This window comes from Arachis hypogaea, chromosome 3 (genome assembly GCF_003086295.3).
Source record: "Arachis hypogaea cultivar Tifrunner chromosome 3, arahy.Tifrunner.gnm2.J5K5, whole genome shotgun sequence".
In the NCBI taxonomy this organism is placed as follows: Eukaryota; Viridiplantae; Streptophyta; class Magnoliopsida; order Fabales; family Fabaceae; genus Arachis; species Arachis hypogaea.
This window is the reverse complement of record NC_092038.1, coordinates 125,699,231-125,707,859: the sequence shown is the minus strand read 5'-3', so window position 1 is coordinate 125,707,859 and position 8,629 is coordinate 125,699,231. Positions and strand designations below refer to the sequence as shown.

The 8,629-nt window shown below is 35.4% G+C and overlaps 1 non-coding gene across 1 annotated transcript; it reads right to left on the bottom strand.

Moving 5' to 3' along the window:
* Positions 1 to 8,303: 8,303 nt before the first annotated feature.
* Positions 8,304 to 8,407, bottom strand: LOC112793929 (small nucleolar RNA R71). Its single transcript, XR_003198616.1, has one exon. It is a non-coding gene; the product is annotated as a small nucleolar RNA R71 (small nucleolar RNA).
* Between the last annotated feature and the right edge of the window lie 222 nt (positions 8,408 to 8,629).

The following is an 8,629-nucleotide window of genomic DNA, read 5'->3' as shown; positions in this document are numbered from 1 at the left end:
GTTTATGCACATTCTACGCCAACACGTAAACCGTGACACCCCTGTCGCAGTTTATGCTCATTTTTATTTGAACGTAATCCGCGACACCCCTATAGCGGATTACGTATATTCGTAAACCGCGGGACCCCCTGTCGCGGTTTACATAGATTAGAAGAAAATGAATTTTGGGATCCATTTTTCATTTTGTGCATTCTAGTAAAATTGGTTTCCATATTATTTAAAATAATTCAGGAACTATTTTGTCAATAACAAAAGTCATATACCATTTTATTAGCATCAGAATCTTTTAAATACCGATTTAATTTTTACATCTTGACTAATATTATCCAAATAATACTTATTGTATCAAAATCAATTTCAATATAGAATTGTTAGACATAAATCATGATGATTAAAATTCATTTCTATCCAAAACCAATTTTATAAAATCACTTTCGTTCAAATTTCCTAAGGCGAACCCAAACATACAATAAAATCAAAACCCTATTATCTTTCTCGCATGAGAATCCTCTCATCTCTGTCCTCCTCTTTCTCCAGCAAGCAATAGTGGTGTGCAACTATATTGTGTCATGGCGTGTGATGAATCCATATTTCATGGTATTTATTTGCTCTATTTGGGTGAATTTCATCAACTTTTCTTACACTTATCCATTAAAATAGCATAGTTTCATGATTTCTTCCTAATTTGTGCTTGAAAGTAAAAACATGCTTTTTAGGCCTTTTAATTGCTAAATTTTATTCACTTTAATCCCATTTGGTGCCTTGATGTATTTACTAAGTGATTTCCAAGGCAAGTATGGGTTGAAGAAGTGAGGAATAGAGCATGCAAAAGGGAAGAAACCATAAAGAAATGGAGTTTGGACATTCCAGCATCCGTGCGTGCGCACAAGCGACGCGTACGCGTGCACGAGAGCGAGCTCAGCGACGCGTACGCGTGGGTGTGAATTTTGTCCGGCGACGCGTACGCGTGACCCATATCACATGAGCTCAATAATTACAAATCGCTGGGGCGAATTCTGGGCCTTCAAAACTCAATCCAACTCATTTCTGAAGTTATTTCAACCCTAACTCAAGTCGAAAACAAGAGGGGGGGATTAGGTTTAGCTTTTTTATACTTTTCTCTTAGTTTCTAGTGAGAGAAGCTCCCCCCTCTCTCTAGAATTAGGGTTTCTTAGTTTAATTTCTTGTAATTCTACTTTTAATTCTTGTTTTCATTTACTTTTCCTTATCATTTATTGTTATTGCATCTTTGTTCTTTCCTTTTATTTGTCATTTTCATTTCTTTTGTTCTTTTATGTTTATAACACTTTGTTATTATAATTTACATTTAATGCAATTTACGTTTTATGTTCCTTTAATGCTTCTTTTAGTTGTTGTTATCATTTTCTTGCCTTTGGTAGTTAGATTTTATTTTTAATGCAATTTGATGTTATTTTATTTTTATGCACACCAAGTGTTTGATAAAATGCTTGGCTTAGTTTTTACTTAGTTTTTCCTCACTCTTGGCTTGGAATTGATGACTTTGGTGACTCTTGAGTCATTGATGTTCGTTCTTGTTTGATACATTAGAGTAGTTAGTTAATTGGGTTTCCTCTAACTCTAAGTCTCCCATTAATAGAGTTGACTAGGACCTGAGGATTGGAATTAACTATGCCTATTTGACTTATCTTCGATGTAAGGTTGACTAAGTAAGATTAACTCTTAATAATCATCAGTGTTTGTGGTCAATGGCTAGGATAGGCAACCTTAACTCTCAATTACTTGCCAAGAGGCTTCTTGCATTTGAATTTTTCTTGCTTTGACTTTTAATTCCTTGGATGCTTGTTTCATTTCTTGCTATTTACATTTCTTGCCTCTCTTGCATTCCCAATCCCCATTCCTCCTCGTGGCCAATAACATGACACTTAATTGCAACTCCTAGGGAAGACGACGAGGGATTTAAAACTCCCGGTTTATTGTGTTTTGATTGTGACTATCCTTTTGAATTAAATTTGATTGAGAGGATCCATTGCTGGTTCGGACTATACTTACAACGGAAATCTATTTAATTCCGAATTGGCATAATTCTTCTTACATAAAGTTTTTGGCGCTGTTGCCGGGGAATTACAATGGTGTATGTTGTTGGCTATTGTACATATGTAAATATTGTGAATAGCTTATTTTTGGTTGATTGTATATATGTTGCTTGCTTATTTTTAGCTATTGTGAATATGTTAATATGTGAATATCTTGCTTTTTGTTTGCTATTGTGAATATATTGATATTGTGAATATGTTTTTCTTGTTTGCCTTTTGTTTTTCTTGTTGGGAGCTCCAAGATAAATATGAGCACAAGATTAGAGCTCTCCATAAGTCCAACTTAAGGACATTAAACCAAAGTGCTAGGTGGGAGACACCCCACCATGGTAACATTGTTCTTACCCTTTTCTTGTCTATAATTTTGGTTTATTTCATGTTTGTTTATCTTGGTTAGCTTAGGATTAGTTATATTTTGAGTTTGCATAGGTTAATTTGTATATAGATCATGAATGTTTGAGTTTTTGAATGCTTGGGGTTGAATTTTGGTTGAGCTAAGGCTTGGTGCCTTAGGTTTTGAAAGAAAGTTTTTGAAAAAAAAAAACAAGAACATGTGTATGCACACACACCTGTGCGTATGCACACAAACCCAATTTTTGCATCCTGTGCGTGCGCACACCAGCTTATATCTCTTCTGCTGGGGGCGCTCGCACACCTTGTGCGTCCGCATCCCCCTCTTTTCGCACACCTTGTACGCACACACGTCGAGATGGCTGGAAATTTTGACGTTTCATTTTTTTCAAAAAAAAAATTGGCCTTTCTGTGCGTGGGCACAGATCAAAACAAAGCCTCTGTTCGCAGCGTTTGCAAACATAATGCGAGCGCACAACTCTTTTAATTTTTTCCATCGACGCGTACGCATGCCCCTATTTTCTCACCATTCTACTTCTTTTCTTCTCTTCTCTCTACTTCTTCTCTTCTTTTCTCTTCTCCTTTCTTCTTTCCCTCCTCCTACCACCACTCACCACCATACTTCACCACCCACGACACTCACCTTTATTAGTTAGTTAGTTATTTGTTTAGTTAGTTAGTTTATTTTCTATTTTGGAGCTAAGTGTTGGATGATTGAGTTGATTTATTGTTGTGTTGAGATATTGCTGCTTAATTCTTGATATTGTTATTGCTATATATTGTTGGATATCTTTATTGAGGTTGTAGTTGTTGCTTGGTATTGAGTTCTTCATGTTTCATTTTGTGCATATCAAGTACTCATAACATTGCCTTTGAGAATGCTTTTGGATTTCTAACTTGCATGTTTTGGCCACCATATAATTTGATCTCATTATCTATAGTTAGGCAATTTATTTTTAGTTGATGCATTTTTTTGTTAAGTGATGCTTGTTTCGGATTGATTTTTATTTAAGTCACCTATTTGATGCATTAACATTGAGAGTTGTGAAATTGGATCATGAGCTTACCTAATGACACTTTTTGAGCTTTTCAAGCTTTGTGGACTATGCTTTCCATGTTTTTCACTTTATGTCAATTAGGTGTTGCTTCATTATCCAATTCACAATTCCTTGATTCTTGCTTGAATGGTCATGTGCTTCTTCATTACTTGTTTGTTTATCTTGGCATACAAGTTTCTTTTTAAGTATCTCAAGCACACTAGAATGAGTGAAGTGCATGCTTATTTTGTCTAATTGTGACATAGTCTTCTATAATAGTGTGTGTGTTCTAAACTGCACAACTTAGAATGCACACTCTTATTTCCTTCATGTCACAAACTTATTCACCCACTCATTTTAGTGAATATCACCTCATTCCAACAATATTCGCTTCCTTGCTTTTGCATTTACTCGTCTTACTATTTTATTTCCTATTTTTCATGGATGAGTTACCATAAGAAACAAGGGAAGCGAGAGAAAGAGCATGCAGCAGTCGATTGACCCACCAACTGAAGGTGGCAATCCAAAGTAACCACACCCCCTTGCTCGTCTTTGAGTGCACGGATGACCATGCAAACCCTTAAGTGTGGGGAGGTCATCTCTGATCAGCAACCTTGGGTGACATACTCTAATCATAAACACTTGCACATTTTATTTTTAGTTTGTATATATTTTAGAGCTTTAATTGCATCTTTTCTTAGTTATTGCATTTCTTTGCATGACACTTAATTGCAACTCCTAGGGAAGACGACCCGGGATTTAAAACTCCCGGTTTATTGTGTTTTGATTGTGACTATCCTTTTGAATTAAATTTGATTGAGAGGATCCATTGCCGGTTTGGACTATACTTGCAACGAAAATCTATTTAATTCCGAATTAGCTTAATTCTTCTTACATCAGTGTGTAATCCATAAACATGGAACTGCTAAAGTCAGTAACCTGCAAAACGCAGGTTATGTTTTGACTGAGCTAAAATTAAAAAAGTTGCAAGCACTGCAAAACGCAGCTTACGTTTGGCATGGGAGGAGAACAAAGCTTCAAAACGTGTCCCTGCCCCCCTACATGCCAATATATCCTACACGTTTGAGCATCCCTTTGAAGCTCTAAAACGCACCATGCGTTTGGCAGGGTGCACAGGCGAAACGCAACCTACGTTTGGCAGCCTCCCCACCTGCATGTGTAACACGTGTAAAGGAGAGTGGTGGAGTGATGAGCGGATAATTTATACGCTTTTTGGCATTGTTTTTAGGTAGTTTTTAGTATGATCTAGTTACTTTTAGGGATGTTTTCATTAGTTTTTATGTTAAATTCACATTTCTGGACTTTACTATGAGTTTGTATGTTTTTCTGTGATTTCAGGTATTTTCTGGCTAAAATTGAGGGACCTGAGCAAAACTTTGAAAAGGAAGATGACAAAGGACTGCTGATGCTGTTGGAATCTGACCTCCCTACACTCGAAGTGGATTTTCTGGAGCTACAGAACTCCAAATGGCGCGCTCTCAACGGTGTTGGAAATTAGACGTCCAGAGCTTTCCAGCAATATATAATACTCTATACTTTATTTGTGATTAGATGACGTAAACTGGCGCTCAACGCCAGTTCCATGTTGCTGTCTGGAGTCAAACGCCAGAAACACGTCACAAACCGGAGTTGAAGGCCCAAAACACGTTACAACTTGGCTTTCAACTCCAAAAGAAGCCTCAGCTCGTGGATAGATCAAACTCAGCCCAAACATACACCAAGTGGGCCCCGGAAGTGGATTTATGCATCAATTACTTATCTTTGTAAACCCTAGTAGCTAGTTTAGTATAAATAGAACTTTTTACTAGTTTATTAGAAGTCTTTGATCATTCGGTCTTGTGACCACATGGGGGCTGGCCATTCGGCCATGCCTGAACCTTTCACTTATGTATTTTCAATGGTGGAGTTTCTACACACCAGAGATTAAGGGTGTGGAGCTCTACTGTACCTCAAGTTTCAATGCAATTACTATTATTTTCTATCCAATTCGATTTATTCCTGTTCTAAGATATTCGTTGCACTTCAACTTGATGAATGTGATGATCCGTGACACTCATCATCATTCTCACCTATAAACGCGCGTGACTGACAACCACTTCCGTTCTACCTTAGGCCGGGCGCATATCTCTTGGATTCCTTAATCAGAATCTTCATGGTATAAGCTAGAATTGATGGCGGCATTCATGGGAATCCGGAAAGTCTAACCTTGTCTGTGGTATTCCGAGTAGGATTCCGGGATTGAATGACTGTGACGAGCTTCAAACTCCTGAAGGCTGGGCGTTAGTGACAGACGCAAAAGAATCACTGGATTCTACTCCAACTTGATTGAGAACCGACAGATGATTAGCCATGCTGTGACTGAGCATTTGGACCATTTTCACTGAGATGATGGGATGTAGCCATTGACAACGGTGATGCCCTATATACAGCTTGCCATAGAAGGGAGTGATAAAATTGGATAAAAGCAGTAGGAAAGCAGAGATTCAACAGGGACAAGCATCTCCATACGCTTATCTAAAATTTCCACCATTAATTTACATAAGTATTTCTATCCTATTTTATTTATCTTTTAATTATCTAATCCAATCACATTTGAATCAGCCTGACTGAGATCTACAAGATGACCATAGATTGCTTCATACCAACAATCTCCGTGGACGACCCAGTGCACTTGCTGGTTAGTTGTGCGGAGTTGTGACTAAGTGTAATTCACGTGTGAGAGCTACTAAATTATTGGAGCCATTATTGATGATCACAATTCCGTGCACCAAGTTTTTGGCGCCGTTGCCGGGGATTGTTCGAGTATGGACAACTAACGGTTCATCTTTTCAAAATTTTTCAAAAATCTTTCAAAATTTATTTATTTATTTATTTTTGTTTTTCTAAAGAACATTTTCGAAAAAAATTACAAAAATCCAAAAAAAATTAAAATCATAAAAATAAAAAATATTTTGTGTTTTTTGTTTGAGTCTTGAGTCAACTTTTAAGTTTGGTGTCAATTGCATGCTTTAAAATTTTTTTTTGCATTTTTCGAAAATTCATGCATTCATGGTGTTCTTCATGATCTTCAAGTTGTTCTTGACAAGTCTTCTTGTTTGATCTTGATGTTTTCTTGTTTTGTGTTGTTTGTTATTTTTCATATGCATTTTTCGTTTGTTAGAGTCCATGCATTAAAGATTTCTAAGTTTGGTGTCTTGCATGTTTTCTTTGCATAAAAAATTTTTCAAAATTATGTTCTTGATGTTCATCATGATCTTCAAAGTGTTCTTGGTGTTCATCTTGACATTCATAGTGTTCTTGCATGCATCATGAGTTTTGATTCATAATTTTCATGTTGTGAGTCATTTTTATGTTTTTCTCTCTCATCATCAAAAATTCAAAAATAAAAAAATATCTTTTCCTTATTTCTCTCCAAATTTTCGAAATTTTGGGTTGACTTGGTCAAAAAATTTTAAAAATTAGTTGTTTCTTACAAGTCAAGTCAAATTTTCAATTTTAAAAATCTTATCTTGTCAAAACTTTTTCAAATCAAATCTTTTTCATTTTTATCTTATTAATTTCGAAAATTTCAAAATATTTTTTCAAAAATCTTTTTCTTAACTTTATTTCAAATTTTTGAAAATTATGCTAACAATTAATATGATTGATTCAAAAATTTGAAGTTTGTTACTTTCTTGTTAAGAAAGGTTCAATCTTTAAATTCTAGAATCTTATCTTTTAATTTCTTGTTAGTTAAGTAATTAATTTTAATTTTAAAAATTAAATCTATCTTATCTTATCTTTTATATCATATCTTTTTCAAAATTTTATCTTTTTCAAAAATTTAATTTCAAAATTTCTTATCTAACTTCTTATCTTCTTATCTTTTCAAATTTGATTTTAATATCTTTTTCAACTAACTATTTAACTTTTTGTTTGTTTCTTATCTTTTCAAAACCACCTAACTACTTTTCCTTCTCTAATTTTCGAAAATATCTCATCCCTTTTTCAAAAATTCTTTTTAATTAATTAATTGTTTTAATTTTAATTCTATCTTATCTTTTATTTTCAAAAATCATTTAACTTCTTTTCAAATTTATTTTCGAAATTTCTTCCTTCTCCCCTTCTTCTATTTATTTATTTATTTACTAACACTTCTCTTCACCTCTCTTCATCTCAAATCACTGCCCCTACCTATTCATTCTTCTTCACTCCTATTCCCTTTCTTCTTCTACTAACATAAAGGAATTTCTATACTGTGACAGAGGATTCCTCTTTCTTTTCTTGTTCTCTTCTTCCCTATATGAGCAGGAACAAGAAAAAAGGTATTCTTGTTGAAGCTGATCCTGAACCTGAAAGGACTCTGAAGAGAAAATTAAGAGAAGCTAAATTGCAACAATCCAGAGACAACCTTTCTGAAATTTTCGAACAAGAAAAGGAGATGGCAGCCGAACCCAACAACAATAATGCAAGGAGGATGCTTGGTGATTTCACTAAACCAACTTCCAAATTTGATGGAAGAAGCATCTCCATTCCGGCCATTGGAGCAAACAATTTTAAGCTGAAACCTCAATTAGTTGCTCTAATGCAACAGAACTGCAAGTTTCATGGACTTCCATATGAAGATCCTTACCAGTTTTTAACTGAGTTCTTGTAGATTTGTGAGATTGTAAAGACGAATGGAGTAGATCCTGAAGTCTACAGGCTCATACTTTTTCCTTTTGCTGTAAGAGACAGAGCTAGAACATGGTTGGACTCACAACCTAAAAATAGCCTGGACTCCTAGGATAAGCTGGACACGGCCTTCTTGGATAAATTCTTTTCTCCTCAAAAGCTGAGCAAGCTTAGAGTGGATGTTCAAACCTTCAAACAAAAAGATGGTGAATCCCTCTATGAAGCTTGGGAAAGATACAAGCAGATGACCAAAAAGTGTCCTTCTGACATGTTTTCAGAATGGACCATATTAGATATATTCTATTATGGTCTATCTGAGTTCTCTAAGATGTCATTGGACCATTCTGCAGGTGGATCCATTCACCTAAAAAAACACCTGCAGAAGCTCAAGAACTTATTGACATGGTTGCAAATAACCAATTCATGTACACTTCTGAGAGGAATTCTGTGAATAATGGAACGCCTCAAAGGAAGGGAGTTCTTGAAATTGAT